The sequence below is a fragment of the Peromyscus leucopus genome, chromosome 16_21 (genome assembly GCF_004664715.2).
Source record: "Peromyscus leucopus breed LL Stock chromosome 16_21, UCI_PerLeu_2.1, whole genome shotgun sequence".
Taxonomy (NCBI): domain Eukaryota; kingdom Metazoa; phylum Chordata; class Mammalia; order Rodentia; family Cricetidae; genus Peromyscus; species Peromyscus leucopus.
Window position 1 is genome coordinate 30,933,851 of NC_051084.1, and position 18,850 is coordinate 30,952,700.

General features: G+C 39.0%; 1 protein-coding gene across 3 annotated transcripts in view; it reads right to left on the minus strand.

Moving 5' to 3' along the window:
- Ctnna3 (catenin alpha 3) overlaps nt 1-18,850 on the minus strand; it is a 1,489,259-nt gene that overhangs the window by 585,719 nt on the left and 884,690 nt on the right. The gene's annotated exons all lie outside the window — the stretch shown is intronic.

An 18,850-nucleotide genomic window follows, 5' to 3' on the forward strand; every position in this document is an offset into this window, starting at 1 on the left:
TTTGTTACATGTGCTACAGTTTGAATAACCATAGAAGTTAGGTACCTAGCAAGGGACTAACCAGGGAGATGCTCTCCCAAGGAACCAGAAATAGAAGATAGTGTTATAGAGAAATAAATAGAAAATTAGAAAAATTAAATAGGGAGGTTCAGAAAAGAAGGGTGAAGGAGAGAACTGGGGTGGTCAACTAACACTAAGAGCCATTTTAGGGGTCATATGGAAACTTACTATCATAGGACTTTCTTACAATAAATACATATACAAAAGGATTCTAAATGAAGTTATCATATAATTTGGGCAGCAATGCCCCAACTAGACATCTTATGCTACCAAATAAAACCTCTAGTGCCAAGAATGGGTTACATCTTGTTGAGTTGTTGGCCAAAGATGTTTCATGGAACCAAATATCACAGGCAATTAATTGCCAAGATTATTTACTGCTCTCCACATCCTGAGGCTAAGTCTCTCTTGTCGAAGACAACAGTCACTTATGTCATTGAACAAGGAGGAGTCAATCTGGTGCCTAGTTAGGAGGTTCATCCCTACTGATTAGTCTTGATGGTGTTGGAAGGTACTCTGAATGCTACTGGAGGAGAAAGATAATCATCAGCGACACCGAGCTACAAACCCCATGACCTACAACAGTGACCTGCCTGCAAGATGTACGGCACAAGAGTGGCACAAATACCATGCAAGTTACCAACTACTTTTTTAAAAAAAAAAAATTAAGACCCATTCCACGAGATGGAACCCATACCTGACACTACCAAACTAGTCAAGAATGCGAGACTTAGGTAGGTTATGGACCTAGGGGTTAACATAACGCTATTATTCTTCAAAAGAAACATAGCGAGAAAATGACTCGTAATCACATATTGATAAACCCATAGGTCAGTGCCTCATTCAACCCTCATCAGAGAAGCAACTTCTTGCAAGAGATGAGAGTTAACACAGAGACCCAGAACCAGTCAGTGAAATGAGGGTGAGAGACTTTGGAGCACTCAGTTCTAAATAGGATGTCTTCATCAAAAGCCCACCTCAAGGCTCGGGGATCTGTGTGGAAGAAGAGGTGGAAAGGTCATAAGAGCCAGAAGTGGTGGATAACTTCAATGAAAATCTCTCTCAGACACAAAGAACTGATGCTCATGTGATCTCACAAAGACTATGGCCATACACACAAGACCTGCAAAAATTCAAGTCAGGAGGGTCCCAGCACTAAGAGGGGAAGTAGACACCAGGTTCCACCACTAACCAACAAGATGCTTGCAATTGCAATGGATACTCATTGCAAAGGGAAAAGCAGTTTTCTCTAATGGAGTCTCACTGGGTATATCAACCATACTTTTGCACAGGCCCCAAGGCCAGGAATAGTTGGTATACACACACACACACACACACACACACACACACACACACACACACACCAAAACAAAACCCACTATCGTATTTTTTGTACTTTGTGTTTCATTTTGTTTTGGCATTCTTTTGTCTTATTGGACTTCTTGTTTGATTTTAATTTTTGTGTTTTTATGGGTTCTTTTTTTTTGAATGAGAAAGAATGTAAAGTTGGGTGGGGAGGGAAGTGCGGAGGAGTTGGCAAAGGGGAAAAACATGATCAAAATATAATTTATGAAAATAATTCTTTAACTATATCTGTAAAATGGAAAAAAATCAATTCTAGAATGAGACTCAAAAAAACGTACTTGTACCCTCTCTTCCCATGAAAAAAGGGTTTGGAAGGTAAGGACCTTGAGCAGAAGACAACTCACAATTCAAATTCCAATCTCACAATTCTGCAGATAAGGTGTAACAACAGTCACGAAAATAACTTTACCTCTATTATTCTTTAAGTCATGATCATCTAACCAAATACCCCCATATGCAATTTAAACTGCAAGTGCCTGAGATATTATATAACTGAAATTATCATTTCCTTTAGAAAAGTCAGTAATAAAGAGTCTGATGTTTCAACACACACACACACACACACACACACACACACACACACACACACACATCTGATACCAAATTTTACATTCTCTCCACCCAGAATATATGAGCAGGTTGCTCAAGCAGTACAGAAAATCAGTGGATCCAATAGAGAATTATTCACCCTATACACCAGTTGTGCACAATGTTGCAGGGTCTGAATTGCTGCCAAGACATTTGGCAATGACGTGTCTCCATTTTCCAATTTGCTAGTGCCCACTTAACCTACCAGTGCCATCCCGTGTATGTAACTGTAATTCAAGCCCCCACATGCTTACTTGAGCTCAACGCTTCCCTTGACTTGACAGAGTAATGAATATAAATGGCTGCCACTTTCAAGAGTATACATAGTAAGTACTCCTGTAATTCTTTGAAAGTCCACATTTAACAGTAAGCTTATCTGAGTACAGGTTAGAATGTAAAAACAACAACAAAATAGGCATGCTGTTGTGTTCTTTTTATTATTTCTGCAGTGGCATGATTCCTTTAAAGCATTTCTCCTTTAACATAAAAATATAAAACTTCAGTTTATTGCAAGTCACAATCAACAAACTAAAAATAGAACAGTAATGAGCAAAAACTGAGACTGTCACTTAAAGAGTTAACTCTGACTGTACAGGCATTGCACTGTTTTCAACAATGCCAATGTATCAATGATGATAGAAATCTTGACATTTTTATCTTTGCCTGGGATTTTGGGGGTATGAAGGGAAAATAGAAACCTATGAATAACAGCAGTACTATGTAGAAAAACACATACATTCAGGTTTCTGGTCTGCTAAAGCCACTGACTTTAATGGTATAAGATGGGTGAAAATCAGGTGTCTTATGAGAGTATATCTGAACCATGGCAGTAAGGATTGGATGGGGTCCTCATCATACAGACTATGCATTTGGAACTAGGGCACAATGCTGCACAGTTGGGAGCCTTGTTCCTTGCACACTGGAGTCCCCATGGACATGAAACATGTTGGTGGAGTATTGTTCAGAGGGATAAGGCTATCACAGAATAAGTTCTTTTCTAGTCCAAAGCCAAACCATCAGAAAGAATTTCTGATTGAAGCAATAGAAACTCTCTGAAGAATAATGTTAATCTCAGTTAGTAGAAATACAGCCATGGTGGACTCCTAAAAGTTCTGAGAAAGACTGAATATCATGCTGCCATCTCATACCCTGTGACAGATATACTTAGGAGGATTCAAGAGCTCTGAAAAAAACATTAAAATTATGAAATCTTAATGAGAAAAATGATGTGGCTATACCTTACTCCATGAAAAGTCCCAGGCTCGGTGAAGAGTGGGCAAAGGCAACCAAGAATAAATAGATTATCACAGACCTAACACAACAGACACACTCATCTCATGCTTAGTAAAGGAATGGATGGATGTTAGAAACTAAGGTAAACATGAATGCATGTGTGCCAAAGAGCTAACTATACATCAGCTCTTTGCCTGTTCATCCAACCAAAAAGCATAGTATCTTAAACATTTATTATGTGCTTTTGGCTTTAAATGATTTTGATGTCAAGAATGAGGGACCTATACAAACAAACAAATAAAATCAAATACACTAAAGAAAATTGGAACTCATGAATTTTTAAAGTGATTTGGTAACATTCTGGTTAGATTTATGAAATAATTATAAGCTAAGGGGAGAGACTATGGAAGCCTTCATCATTTAGTTAACAATTGAACAATTCTGAAGCACAATGAAGTCACAGAGGGTTTTTATTTTTTTAAATAAAAGTATAGAATGTGCTAAAACCCATGGTGAAATGGTAGCAAACTTAAAGAACCACAGATAGACTGCATGCCTGGGGTTTGGAAAGCTAACTGCACCCACAATTATCTCACCTAAAGATGAAATCACTCTCAAAACTTTGGGGGGTAGCTAACACTGTAAGGGTTGAAAGAATCCTCATCTGATGTGATTCCATTCTGCCCCTTTACCTCCATGCTTTTGTTCCTATGTGCCTATGGTTGTGAATCTTCCCAGGGCCCAACCGTTGTCTGCCAGTGGGTTTAAACTCTGGCTTCTCATTAGAGTCACCAGAACTTTTACAAAGGGTTTCAGCTTGGGCCATTCCCCAAGGTTTCTGATTCAATCGGTCCAGGGTAGGAGCCTCTGAGCTTCCAACAGTGACTGGTTCCTTTCAAAAGCACATCAGGAAAAATTACTCTGCAGGCAACCACTCTGGTTTGCCATGGTGAATGTGTTTTTGACAAGATTAAACAGACATCAAAAAGGAATAATTAATGCCATGGAGTTCCAAATCAACTCAGAACTTCAAGACTCACATATCTACACATAAAAGGAATTTGTCCAAGACAGTTTTGTGAATTCCAGCCCTGATTTTTTTTAAATGAATGTATGAATGCTGCCTAAAGATCTGAGATAAGTGATAATTTATGTGAACAGTAATGGAAAGCCACTGGAAAATTTTTCCAGGAGAACACTAACAATTAAGATATATACACTGCAGGTCATTCAGGGACATCCAAGGAAATTGATTGGTTAAAGGCAAAGATGATCCCCAGTCTATTAGTTCAGGAATCCAGTAAATGTTATATAAGTACTGTTTACTGAGAAGTAACCAGAGGAAATGTTGAGAGCTAGTAATGTTGCTGGAAAGGAACACATGTCCCCCTCTAGGCATAGTGACTGCAGGTTATACGGGCAACACAGCAGGGCATATACAGATTGGAAATTCAAGATAAGGCAATTTCAAATGGAGTTAAGCGTTTTGTATCTATCTTCATATAGCTAAGTTTTTAAATCAAATGACTAGGATGAGCTTCCCCTGCAGGGGCTAAGGCAGAATTGGGAAGAATCACTAGCACATGCAACAGGAAAACATTGAGAAAGTAGATGGATGGGAAATGGCCAGCCAAGCAGCTGTAATACCAGAAGACTGTGGCAAATGGTTACCAAGAGAAAAGAGTGATTAAGGAAGGGGTTATTCAAGGGACAGGGGCGGGTGCTCTGACAGTTACCAGGGAGGACGGAACACAGTTCTAATCACTGTGTGTTCTGGAACAGATGCAATACTGTGAAAGAAACAAGACATAGAAAAGGCTAATAAGTGTGGTGATATATTGTGCATCCCAATAAAGCTTACCTGGAGATCAGAGGACAGAGACAGCCACTAACTTAGACATAGAGGTCAGGCAGTGGTGGCACACACCCTTAATCCTATCACTCACTCTTAGGAGGCAGAGATCCACCTGAATCTCTGTGAGTTCAAGGTCACACTGGGCTGCATGAGAGAAACACAATCAGGCAGTGGTGACACACGCCTTTAATCCCAGGAAGTAATATGACAGGACATAGAAAGATTCGTGTTACAAATAAACCTGTCATACTAAGACTTCTATCACTCATCCTCTTCTCAAATGCTTAATTTCATCAATGCACTGTGCACAAATAAACCTTCACAAGAGCTAAGGAAGCTAGATGAGAAACTATACCACTTGAGTGTAGAAGGGAGCTGAAAAGTGACACACTGAAAAGATTTCACATCGTCCATGTCACTCTCCATCAACCTCAGGTGCCTCAGCATGAAAGAGAATTATGCTCCCTCCCAGGAGTAGAGAAGAAAGTAGGTGCTATAGACTTTGTCTTCAACCCCAAGTCCCAGGAAAACCTACACCCAGGTTCCAGGCTATTGCTGTCACCCTGAGCTCCCAGACACAACCAGATCCTACTGCACTTAGGCTCCAGGCCTCCTGGGCACTTGACTTCTGGGTTTATTCCAATGCCAGGCTGATCTTAGCAATGCTGAGGATTTCAGTCAATCCCAGCACCGTGAGCTGGCAGAGCCTTCAGGAGCAGTGCCACACCAGTCTTCTTTGACTAAGAATTTAAGCCCAACTCTGAGATTCAGGAACAGGCCCACTTGAGTACTTGTTTAAAACCTACCAGGAGTCCAGTCAAAGAGAGAGAAGAGGGATTCTATGAGCAAGTGCATCAGGATCATGAGGGGGAAATATGCAGGGATGACCAAACCAAACTGGAGGGAACTCATGAAAGTTGGATCATTGGTTGTGGAGCCTACATGGGACTGGACTAGGCCCTTTGCATGGTGAGACAGTTGTGTAGCTTGATCTGCTTTGGGGGGGCCCTGGTGGTAAGATCAGAATCTATCCCTGGTGCATGAGCAGGCTTTTTTAGAGCCCACTACCTATGATGGGACACCTTGTGCAGCTTTGAAGCAGAGGGGAGGGCTTGGACTTGCCTCTACTGGATGTGCCTCCCCATGGGAGGCCTTGCCTTCTTGTGGGTGGGAGTGGGGGGTTGGGTTGGGATGGAGAGGCTGGGGGTGGGAGGAGGAAAGAGAAGGGTCTTTGATTGGTGTGTAAAATGAATGAAAAATTCTTCTTAATTAAAAAGAAGGGAAAAGAGCCGGGCGGTGGTGGCGCACGCCTTTAATCCCAGCACTCAGGAGGCAGAGGCAGGCGGATCTCTGTGAGTTCGAGGCCAGCCTGGGCTACCAAGTGAGTTCCAGGAAAGGCGCAAAGCTAAACAGAGAAACCCTGTCTCGAAAAACCAAAAAAAAAAAAAAAAAAAAAAGAAGGGAAAAGAAAAAAAAACCTACAAACCTAAAGAAGATAAGAAAGTCATCTCCTTAGTGTAGAGGGTAATAGGGCATTTTGATATAAGATGTCTCACTGTCTAACAACTGTCAGTGGTACAGGAAAAAGAAAAAAGAAAATACCATTTGGGAGTAGAGAGGAAAATGAATACTAGTCTTTTTTTTGTTTGTTTGTTTTGTTTTGTTTTTTTTTTTGTTTTTTTGAGACAGGGTTTCTCTTTGTAGCTTTGCACCTTTCCTGGATCTCGCTCTGTAGACCAGGCTGGCCTTGAACTCACAAAGATCCACCTTCCTCTGCCTCCCGAGTGCTGGGATTAAAAACACAAACATAAAATCTACTGACATTATGAGCTGTGAAAAATACAGTTATAAAAGGTAAGCTACAAACACCCACAAAATAAAGGAGAAATATCCCAAATTAAACAACTTAATGTATTCTTCAGAGAAACAGGAAAACATTAATCCCTAAAGCTAGCAAAGAGAAGGAAATAATATAAGGCAGTTCAGAAATAAATGAAATAGAGACTAAGAAAATAATAGTTAATATAAACATTGATGAGTATGTGGTTCATACCTGTAATCCCAGCCCTCCATATAATGAGAAAGAAATATTTCCACAAGTTCAAGCTCAGACTGGGCTATGCCAAAAGATGCTGTATCCAAAGAATTCATGAATCATAAAACTAATACTCTTTAATATAATCAGAAACAAAAATCAATGAACCTTTAGCTGGATTAAGAAAAAGAAAGGTTCACATAAAATCACAAATGAAAGATAACACATAACAACTGATAGTACAAAACCAAAAAAAAGATAAATTTGGACAACTAAGAATGACTGTGTAAGGATGAACTGGACAATATAGGAAAACTGAGTAAATTTTAAAACTAAACACAATCTGACAATCATAAAAAGGGGAAATCTGAATAAATCAATAATGATGAGGAATTGAATGAGTAACAAAAGACCTTTCATCAAAAAGTCCTGGATCCTAGCAACTAGTAAAATGAGAAATAATACATGTTCCTCTCAAAGGCTTCCAGAAAATGTAAGAGTTCATTCTGCAAGGTCAGCATTACCCTAATACTGAAAACATAGAAGGGCACTACAAAAAATGGAAAAATATAGGTCAATATCCCAGATTAATAAAATTCTAAAATTCCTTAAGAAGTTAACTGGTCACTGCTGGCCACCCTAAAACCAGCTAAAACTAACAAATGTTTATTTATTTAAACCTACATTTAAAATCAGTAATATTTCTATATTTCAGCAATAAATTATCAAAAAAGAAAGTAATATCTAACCTACAGTAAGTACTGAAAATAATAAACATTTAGGAATACATTTTATCAAAATGGTAACTATACACTGAAAATTGTGAAGCAGTCATGTAAGAAATAAAACAAAGATATGGTCTGGAGGGATGTATCCATGGAAAAAAGTGTATAATGGTCTTTCAGAGAACCCAGGTTTGTGTCACAGTGCCTACATTGGAACCACCTGTTAGTCCAGATCCAGGGGAGTGGGTGCCATCTTCTGGCCTCCATCTTAATTAAAAATAAAAGAAAATCTTCAGAAATAGAATATTACATAAAATGTATGGGAAAATATGATGTGCTTGTGAACTGAAGAAAAACAATATTATGACTTTCCCATGACTCTAAATGATGCACAGAATCAGTGTTATCCCTATGAACACACCGGTGTGTCACTTTCCCAGTAGCAGACAAAAAAATAAATAAATAAAATTCATGTATGTTAAAAAAAAAAAAAAAAAAAAAAAAAAAAACCTAGCCGGGTGGTGGTATCACACGCCCTTAATCCCAGCACTTGGGAGGCAGAGCCAGGCAGATCTCTGTGAGTTTGAGGCCAGCCTGGACTACAGAGTGAGTTCCAGGAAAGGCGCAAAGCTACACAGAGAAACCCTGTCTCAAAAAAACCAAAAAAAAAAAAAAAAAAAAAAACCCTGAATAACAAAATCAATCTTGAACAAAAAGTACAAACCTGGAGGCATTACACCCTCTGACTTGAAAATAAATTCCGAAGCTAGAGTAACTAAATATCATGGCAGGAATAACAAAAATATTGATGTTGTAGAATAGGTAACTCGTAAATAAATCCACACATTATGGTTAATATTTTTTTACTTCCACTCATAAATGATGCCAAGAAAAGTACAGATCAATATGCAGAAGAAGAGAATTCAACTTTCTGTTATACCACATACATACAAGCCCCACTCCAAGTGAGCTAAAGTATAAATATTAGGGAAGAACATCAATTAAATAGCTAGTGTAATAATGACTAGCTTGGACCCCCCCCAAAAAAAAAAACACAGGCAAAAAAAAAATAAAACTGACACAGAATGAACAAAAAGGCTTTTTAACAGTTAAGGAACTAATCAACAACTAGAAGCTACAAACCCAAGAATGGAGAAAGTACTTGCAAACCACATGTGCATTAGGAAGTTCACAGCCAGTGTGCAGGAAGAGCTCAACGGACAGACCACAGTCTGATTTAAACATGAGAAAGCACCTGAGTAGACTCTCAAAAAAGAAGACATAAGAATGACCACACATAGATGGAAACTGTTTACCATTACACTAATCATCTAATCAACAGACAAATGCCAATGCAATAGAGACCACAACTAGATGTCCCTTCACACAGGCTTGGATGGCTAACGCCAGACGGAATAATGTGACTTGGCAAAGATGTGGGGAATCAGCATTTCATGCGTGCCCTCGGTGTCAGCTCTAAATGTATACAGCCGTATGGAAGGCAGTCCAGACATTTCTGAATAAATGTCATTGCTACCAATGCTGCTCCTGGGGGTACTCTGCCTACATACTGCCTCAGTACATAAACACTTGGAGAAGACTGACCACTTAAAGGGGGGTTAGAGTTAATATCGTGCAGCTTTATGGAGCGGGACCAAAACAAACACACAGAAGCTTCCTGGAGGCAGATTTCATCAGGAATCTATGACTGTGCATGCCCTGGCTACTGCGATGAAGAGTGGAGGCTCACGGAGGGGCTTTGGAGCCAGAGTTGAGACCCAAGTGTAGAGAAAACAGATCAGCACCCATAATGCTTAGGTACCATTCTGACACAGAAGGTCAGCCTTTTGTGTGCCTTTTATCAGCCCACAGTAAACATGCATGCTTTCATTTTTCCCTCAGAGTAAAAAATGTTGGCAGATACATAAAGCATTTGGATCTGTATTACAATGATATTTGGACATAACAGTTAGAAATGTGATGCCAATACTGCTAGACCAGGCAGTCAATTCCTTCAGGGGCCTTGAATTCAGATCGGGGTGGGGAGGGAAAGAGAGAAAGAAAATGCCTTTGAGCTTACAAGTTAACACCTTCCAAGGGCAAGGAAATAAACTTTAGACAATGCTAAAACTGTTTCCTGAAGAAAAACAAACGAAACGGCGGTTTGGATATATTAATAGCTAATCTAAAATTCTTCTACAATTCTTTGCTATCTCGAGGGTTTATGGAAAGAGCTCAGGGGAGAAATGTTGATGCTGTTCTTTCGGTTGAGGTTGGTGACTCTGGGATAGTATCAACCTTAATGTTATTTTTTTTCTTTCCTTTAAGAGAACAGCGTGAGGGAGCCATATGTAGGGATAGAATGGTCTCTGCCCAGATCTCATGCCAAGGGGAGCCTGAACTGGTCTGTTGGGCAATTTTAGCCTTGGTGCAGATGTCAGCTCTATTGAAAAGACTAATATTTCTAAAAGTTCTGGGCATTAGACTTTGAGATTTGAGCATAGTCCACCTTAGAGAGAGCTTTTTTTTTTTTTACTTTTTAACCCTGTGTGAGCTTTGCTGTGTCCCATTTCCAGCTCTCTAATGAGGTAGAGCTTTGTTGTTGTTTATCTGATTGCTTTGAATAGAATGCCACAATTTAAGATATCACCAAAGGATGCAGCTCTGAGGGAAACAGCAGAGGAGACCGCTGGCATCTATTCATTCAACAGAAATTAATATCCTTTGTATACAAAGAACTCAAAAACTTATCTATGAAACAGAAAATCAGATCAATAAATGAGCAAATGAAATGACTTGACACTTCTCACAAGAAGTACAAATGCATGGATACATAAAAATGTGTTCAACATACTTAGGCATCAGGGAAATGCAAATCAAGGCTACATTGAGATTCCATTTCACATAGTCACAATGCTCACTATCAAGAAAACAAATAAATGCTGGCAGAAGGAACCCACTGATCAGAATGTAAGCTAATGCATATACATATGTTATGGAATTCTGTATGGGGAGTCCTAAAAATATCTCTCTCTCTCTCTCTCTCTCTCGATATATATATATATATATATATATATATATATCGAGAGAGAGTCCTTATTGCTGAAGACACCAGGCACATCAAAAACAGAGCCCAGAGATGCTTGATCTGGAATTGACCTTAATGGCCCCTCTCTGAGGAATAGCTTTTATGACAGCAGAGGGCACCACACAAACTTTGAAAGGAGGCAGGCAACCAATAGCTGTATCCAGTTCTAACACCTATAAACCACAATGTCCAGCATGGCATGATAGCCCTCAGGGTGCAGTTGTGGCACACATAGCTTGGTAGTAACCAACAGCTCTATAATTGGACCCGTTCAATAAGAGGGAAACTATGCCTAGGATTGGAAACCTAGATAACTATTCAGTACTAGAGGAGTCCTGGTTCTTGGAGGAAAACCCACAACTGCTAATTTACTAAACCAGCATAATCCTGAACAACAATCTTTAAAGGTGTCCTTATACCTATAGATAAGGGTAGTCTTCACCCCTCATATTGGAAACTTCTCTTTACAAAAGTTGGAGACTACCATGGAAAACTCACAACCAATCAAAATGCAGAGTTGCAGAGTCTAGCCCCAATGGATACATCTACACACACACACACACACACACACACACACACACACACACACACACACCTAAGGCTCAGGAAACATTGCAGAGGAGGTGGTGGGAAAATGTAAGAGCTAGAAGGACAAGGAGTTTGTCATGAGATCGTGTCTCCCAGTAATATCAGAAGCTACACTCATCAAGTCTCACCAACGTGACTGTACAAACATGAGTTGAACGGGGACGACAACAATGGGCATTCCAAAATAAACAGGGAAAAGCCCATGAAGCCTCAGTCCTACACAAAGAACTGCAGGCACCTGAGGAAAGCCAGGAGTGAGAGAGCTTGTCTTTCCAGGGTAAGATGCCAATATTTTAAAAAAAAGAAGCCCCTTTCTCCAAAAGCATGACCATGATACATAACCAATAACAGGAAATAATAATAATAATAATGTAAGAAAATAATAAAAATTACTTTTCATAGGGGTTTCCCTTCCTAATTTGTCTCCCGCAAAAGCTGTGCTACTCAGTATCTCTCAAATTGCATCCTATATCACATTAATCAAACCTTCATCACAGTATTGGTACCAGGAAATTATATTTTTCTCTCTCAAATCATTACCAAGATGCCTTATGGGAAAGATAATCATGTGATTAGAACCTTGGTTAGTAGTGGTTTTGAGAGAAAGGGGGCCCATGGTTGCATTATAAATGAAACGTTTATATTTGAAACTTCCTTTCTTATTTTTCTTTTCCATTGTTGGAAACAAATGCAATCGGGCATCTTGGTGGTATGAATATGTGAATAACAGGAAGGATGGGGTGGGGAGGCTCCTTTTAATCAGTTTTTTGATGATTTAACATGGGCCAGCCACTCTTCTTTGGGGGTGTGGCTACTTGTAGGCTACCCAGCTCCAGTAGATGAACTCTATTCTAATTCATCTACACATGCTGGTTGGACTCAGTGGATTATTTTAAAGGAGACATGAAGTCAGGAGGGTGATATGTTAGGGGTAGTGGAAGTTAGGAGGGGATGGGAGTTAGATATGATTAAGACACAGTGTAAACATATATGCAACTTGCAAATAATAAAACATAAAGAATAGAAAGACTGCCCTTTTATTTTTATAACTTGCAGACTTTGGTCCTACATTAGGATGCTGCACAACAGCACATCACAGTTCCTCTCTTACCCTTCCCCTGCTCCCTTCCTCTCTCTCTCTCTGTTATCCATTGCCTTCCCTTTACCTTTTCACCTCCATCCTTTATTTCTTCATTTGTAAAACTAGACCTTAGATAACTTCCAAGATGCTATCACAGCTCTAAAATTTTGTCTCTGTGAAATACTGTCTGAAGACGAAAATCAGAAAATTAAATAGAAATCTAAGACATATGGTAGTCAAAATTGTCACTTAAAAATTTAATCTTATTTTGAGAGAAAAACTGATCTTTCTGAACCATCAGAGGAGGATTCTCCTTCAGGGAAAACACACACACACACACACACACACACACACACACACACCAGCCAAATTTATGTTAGATGCTCATTTCAGTTAAAGGCAGTGAGTCAGGCATAGCTCGGTATCGGAAGGTTAACACACAGATGAATAAAATATTGGGGAAAGAACAGAAGTGACAAAGGAAAGGTATCCAGACTATTTCACTCATTATTGTCTCTCACACTTAACTTCACACACAATAACCAAAAAATCTTTATTGTCTACTGTGGTGGTATTCTAATTGTACTGAAAGGTGATTTTGATTGTATGTTAATAAATAAAGTTGCCCAGGGGTCAGAGCTATTAGAGCCATAGACAGAGTGTGGCAGTGGTGGCACATACCTTTAATCCCAGCACTTGGTAGAAGAGCTAGGTAGATCTCTGTGTGTTCACGGATACAGCCAGCATTGGAGACATATGCCTTTAAGACCTGGGGGGCTGTACATACAGACAGTGACGAGGCAGTCACGTGTTTGGGTTTACAACCAATGAGAAGGCAGAACAAAAGGACTATGAAAAGACATACACACAGGAAGTAGTTCTCTTTGGGGAAGCTAGGACCACCGCAGGAGGAAGGGTGAGATTTTAGCTCTGAGCTCTGACCTCTTGGCTTTCTCTTTTACATTGGTTCTGTGTTTCTTATTTAATAAGATGGTTGGTTACATCTACAGTCTACCTACAGCAAGCTCTATCATCTTCTAAGAACAGGGGATGTTTCATTGAAAAACCAAGTTTTTTGTCCTTCAAGGAATCTGCATTATAGTTAGGGAGACACAAATATTAAGGAAATGAATGAAGAAAATATACACAAATTTCAATTTCAGGTAGCTATACAATGCTCTGGAAACTCTTGGTGCAAAATAATATATGGAGTTACACAGGATGAATTTATTGAGCAAAGGACACAGGGTGTGCAGAAGAGAATGATACAAAAGCCATCTGATTGAGGAAATGGTTCACAAAGTTAGTTGCTAAGGTTTTGGCTTCCATTATCATTTCTCACTTGTCTTTGGTAGAAATTTGTAACTTGTTAAAATGTGTAATAACAAGGACATTTAAAATGTATAGCAATCAGGTGCTATGGTCTGGATGTTTCTATTATCTAGAAATTATCTTGTTGAAATTTACGATGGACTGCACTTCCTTATCATGGGCCAGAAGAGACTCTTCCTTTCATAAGTTGTTTCTATCAAGAAGATTTTTTTCACAGGAATGAGAAAGCTAACAACCACATTCATGTAACTGCTAAGTGATCACAGGCTCTAAGAATGCAGTGGAAATTTTGTTCCTTTTCTTTCCAGTTAGGGATCATAAGTGCATAGTGTGATTCTCCTTTGTGACCATCCAAATACTATTTGATGCACTTTTAATTAACAGTTCTTTCCATTCAGCAACCACTTAGAATAGTCTAACTTATAACATGTCACAAAACCTGTGGCCAAAACTGTAAAGGTAGCTGGGAAATCCATAGCTCTTAGAGACAAACGTTGAGCAGTTTCCATTACTGTGTTGGATGCACAGCAAGGTTATGGGACTGAGCCAAGTGAGAAAAATCACTGGCCAGTGTGCTTTCTTGGATATACTTTGGAACAAAAGAGCTGTGCTATGAGAATATAAAATACGCATGAAATTATTTTAAATTAGGAGTTCATACAGGTCATTTTTATGACATGAACCATAGTCTAGTTTTATGACATTGGCTTTTATTAAGTACAATATAAGAAATAGCCATGTGAAGAATTTTCTTCTTCTATAAAATAGTTACTGCGGATTTTATTATACTGCTCAGAGTTGCTTATGCAATAGTTCAAGCTCTAATGTTCTCTTTGTTCAGAGCTAAGGTAGTAATAGATAGAAGATGATACTTAGGATAGTAGAAAATACCAGACATAATTGGGTAGATTTAGCTCTAACTTAAAAACTATATGAGCTCAATAGAGCAAATTCTGCAGGCCTCCAAGCCTTTGTCTGGGAAAAAAAAAAAAGGAGAATGGAACGCATAAACCATAGATTAGATAATAGTGATTTCTAATCTCTACTGTCAGTTTGATTGGATTAGGAAGTATACAGGGCATTAGTGAGGCTTAGTTTTGGGTGTATATGTAAGGGCAACCACAGAGAGGATTAACAGGCACTTAGAGCTTCAGTGAACATGAGTGTCACCTTCCCAAAGGTAAAGGAGAAAACCAACTGAGAATCAGTATTTACATCTTTGCTGATCTACCAAGATGTGGTTTATACCTCCTGCCACCCCAGACAGGAGCTGGTCTTGATACCATGCCTTCCATAGCTATGATGTACTATATCTCTCAAACTATGAACCAATTTCAAGTCTTCCTCCTGTCAGTTGTTATCACTTGGGCATGTGGTCCCAACACCCTGGATTAGAAAGCAAGACCACCTGAAAATCTGGACCAAATAAAAGCAAACACCAACAAGAACTAAGTATGCACCCATTTCTTTTCTCCTTCTTATAGTTTAAGATTATGCTTGATGTTAAATCCTTTGAGTGACTTAGATACCACTTATATAGTTTTCTATAAATGTGTTTTGGCTCTAAGGCGATAGAACCACAGTAGTAACACATAGCCACATGATAAGAAAATGTAGTCATCTTCATAGCCCCAGGTGTAAAACCAGGTTCTATCTGCTTTGATGGATTTTCGGATTCCTCTTTATCCTCTAGTATATTAGATCCCAAATGCTCCTAAAGGTCCACGTGCTAAGGGGTTAGCTCCCAAATGGATGCCTTTAGAGGGCCTGGAACCATTTAAGAATGTCCTTTGTGGGAAGTGCTTGGATCATTAGGGTTGTGCCTTTGTATCCTCAGTGGTGATTTCAATGAGAAAAGTCAGCCACAGGCTCACGTACTTGAACACTGGGTACACCACTGGTGTTGCGGGGAGGTTCTGGAACCTTTAGGAAGTGCAGGCTTGCTGGAGGAGTGTGTTACAAAGGGCAGACTTTGAGCATTTATAGCCTTGCCCACGTCCTGTACCCCTTTCTTCTCTGTGGATAAAATTGTGATTGGGCAGCCTCCTGCCTCTGTTATCTGCTGCAGTTCCTTCCACACCATTACAGATTCTAACCCTTTTGAATCATAAGCCAAAATAAACTCTATGTTTTATAAATTGCTTTGACTCATGATGTTTCATCAGAGCAACAACAACAACAACAACAAAAAGTAACTAAGACACCCTGCTAAGAGGATTCTGGAGTTCTATCACATTTCCCCTGACCTGCCTCTAATACACATTCACACCAAGTTGGGATACTTTGTCACAGTCCTGAAACAATGAGGCTAACCATAGACTAGAACCTCTAGAATATAATCCAAAACAAACCCTTTAATGTTATAAGCTAATTATCTGAGGTATTTGATAGCCGTGATGGAAACTTAATATTATATTGTTGCCCAATACTTCTTTCAAAAATTAACCCTAAAAAACAACTTTAAATATAAATTTCAAATCTCTGTGTGTGGCCCAAACTCTGCATTTATACTGGACACCCCAACTCTGTACAGAGATTTGAATCCCAAAGAAAACTTAAGCTCATGATTCTCTTTAGCAAAGAGGCTTATCTTCACAGCCTCCTGCTTCATTTAGTTGCAAGCACTGGGCTCCAAACGCTGAGATCAACATTTTGAAGCCAGTATGAACTTAGACAGACTGTGACAGTACATCCAATACTTGCATAAGATCAATTTGTACAACAGTCCAGCACTGAGAGGAGGACACAGGCACAAAGTCCTTCTACTAACCAAGCAGATATTTGCAATTGATCCAGACTACGAGACAGAATATCAGTTTTTTCCAATGGCATGTCACTGAGTCTATCAATAACACACCAGGGCAGGCCTCATTTCCCAGAAGCAGCTAGCCAACACAAAACAGATGCCATTTGTGTGTGTGTGTGTGTGTGTGTGTGTGTGTGTGTGTGTGTGTGTGCATTTGTCTTTGCTTGGTTGTGTGTGTTCTGTCATTTGCTTTGATTTATGTTTGTTTGTTTTTATGTTGCTTGTTTGTTTCTTTGAGGGTTTTTTTTTTGAGAGACAAAGAAAGAACATGAAGTTGGGTGGGTAAGGATATGGGAACCATCTAGTAGGAATTGGGAAGGTGAAAAATATGATCAAAATATATTATATAAAAATGTATAGCCAATAAATACCCAAAACATCAAATTTTTGAAGCCAACTTTCCCTGTTACCATTTTATGCCCTTACCAATAACCCAACAGTGCTTGACAATTGTGTGTCAAAATAAATCCAGCGTGCACTGCCTTCCTCATCTCTGTACTCATCTTCAATCTGAAATACCAAGCTTCTCTCCTGATTGGTGTAAGTCTGATCACACCTTAAGTCTGGCCTTCTCCTGGGGCCATCTGTGCCATAGAAATTCACTCCTAATCGACAAAGCTATCAATTCTCCAAATAACCACAAAGTAAGTCACTCATTGACTCCAACTTGTTAACGTCTGTCCCTTTCAAACAGAGTAAAAATTCATCCTAACAATGGTCTACAAAGCTCCAAATGCTTCTTCTTCTTCCTCCTCCTCCTCCTCCTTCTCCTTCTCCTCCTCCTTCTTCTTCCTCTTCTTCTTTTTCATCTTCTTCTTCTATTTGACCCAAGCACCCCTTTAGCTCCTCTTTGTTTCTCCTATGTCAATAGTCCTGGCTACTCCTTCCACATGCAAGGCATATGTACTTACTCTTCTTTCTTACCAGAAAATTATTACCTCAAATAACTTCAAATAAGGTATTTTGAACCTCTTCAGCTTCTTAATCAGACAGTAGTAGTCTTCGTGGACCTTCAAAACTGATGCCTAATTCCAACCTGTTCTTTTCTTTCTGCAAAGCATTTATCAGTCTAATGTACTCATTTCTTAGTTTACTGTCTATTGACCATTGAGACACAAGTCCCAGGCCAGAGAGATAACTCAGTGTGTAAAGACACTTGCTACCAACACTATCAACCAGAGTTCAATACCGAGGACCCATACAGTGGTAAGAAAAGAAAAACATGAATAAAACAACAACAAAACAGTTCTTGCAAGATGTCCTCCTACTTTTACATACATGCATGCACGCACACTTGCATGCACATGTGCACACATACATACACACATACATACTACATGAGTAAAAAAATATACAATTATCTTAAAGTCAGGAGTTTCTGTATCCTTTATTCATTTTTCCAAGGCCTGGTGCAACCAATATTTTTTAGTAGACTCATGAATTCCTAGGTTATTTTTGTAAGAATTTGGAAAATATTCTTCATGGTGCTTCATTTACACTCAAGACAATAAATTATTATTTACGTACCAACTGAATCAGTATAGGACTGAATGTATGTATATTATTTCTGATATTCAACAATTGGAGCAGTCTTACTAGCATATATTATTTTCAATTCTATCAATTTAAGAGTTTAATGCAATTTATTTTTTAATCCTCTTAAAACATTCATATCATCAGTTAAAAATAATTTCACAATAGAGAACTGAATCTGCATGGATAATGATATCCCATGATGCCTGGGGTTTTGATAAGTGCACTAAAATGAATCCATGTACACGCTGATGACCATTGCTGGGGAGAGGGTAAACTTTTATTACCTGAAGGGTTTGTATTGATGCAACCAAAATCTCTCCCACCAAAGAGATTAACATAAAATCACTGAGAGTTTGCCAAAAAGGTAAATGTTCTCAGATATGCAAACAGAAAAGAAAAGATTTAACTGCCTCGGCACGTCTTAGTGTTTTTTCATGAAATGTTAAGCAGTTGAATCAACATTTAGGAGATTTACATCAACCCAGGAATTAATCTGTGAAAAACTCACACAGCTTCAAAAAAAGGTAGCACTTTGCCTGTCATCTATATCCATCACTC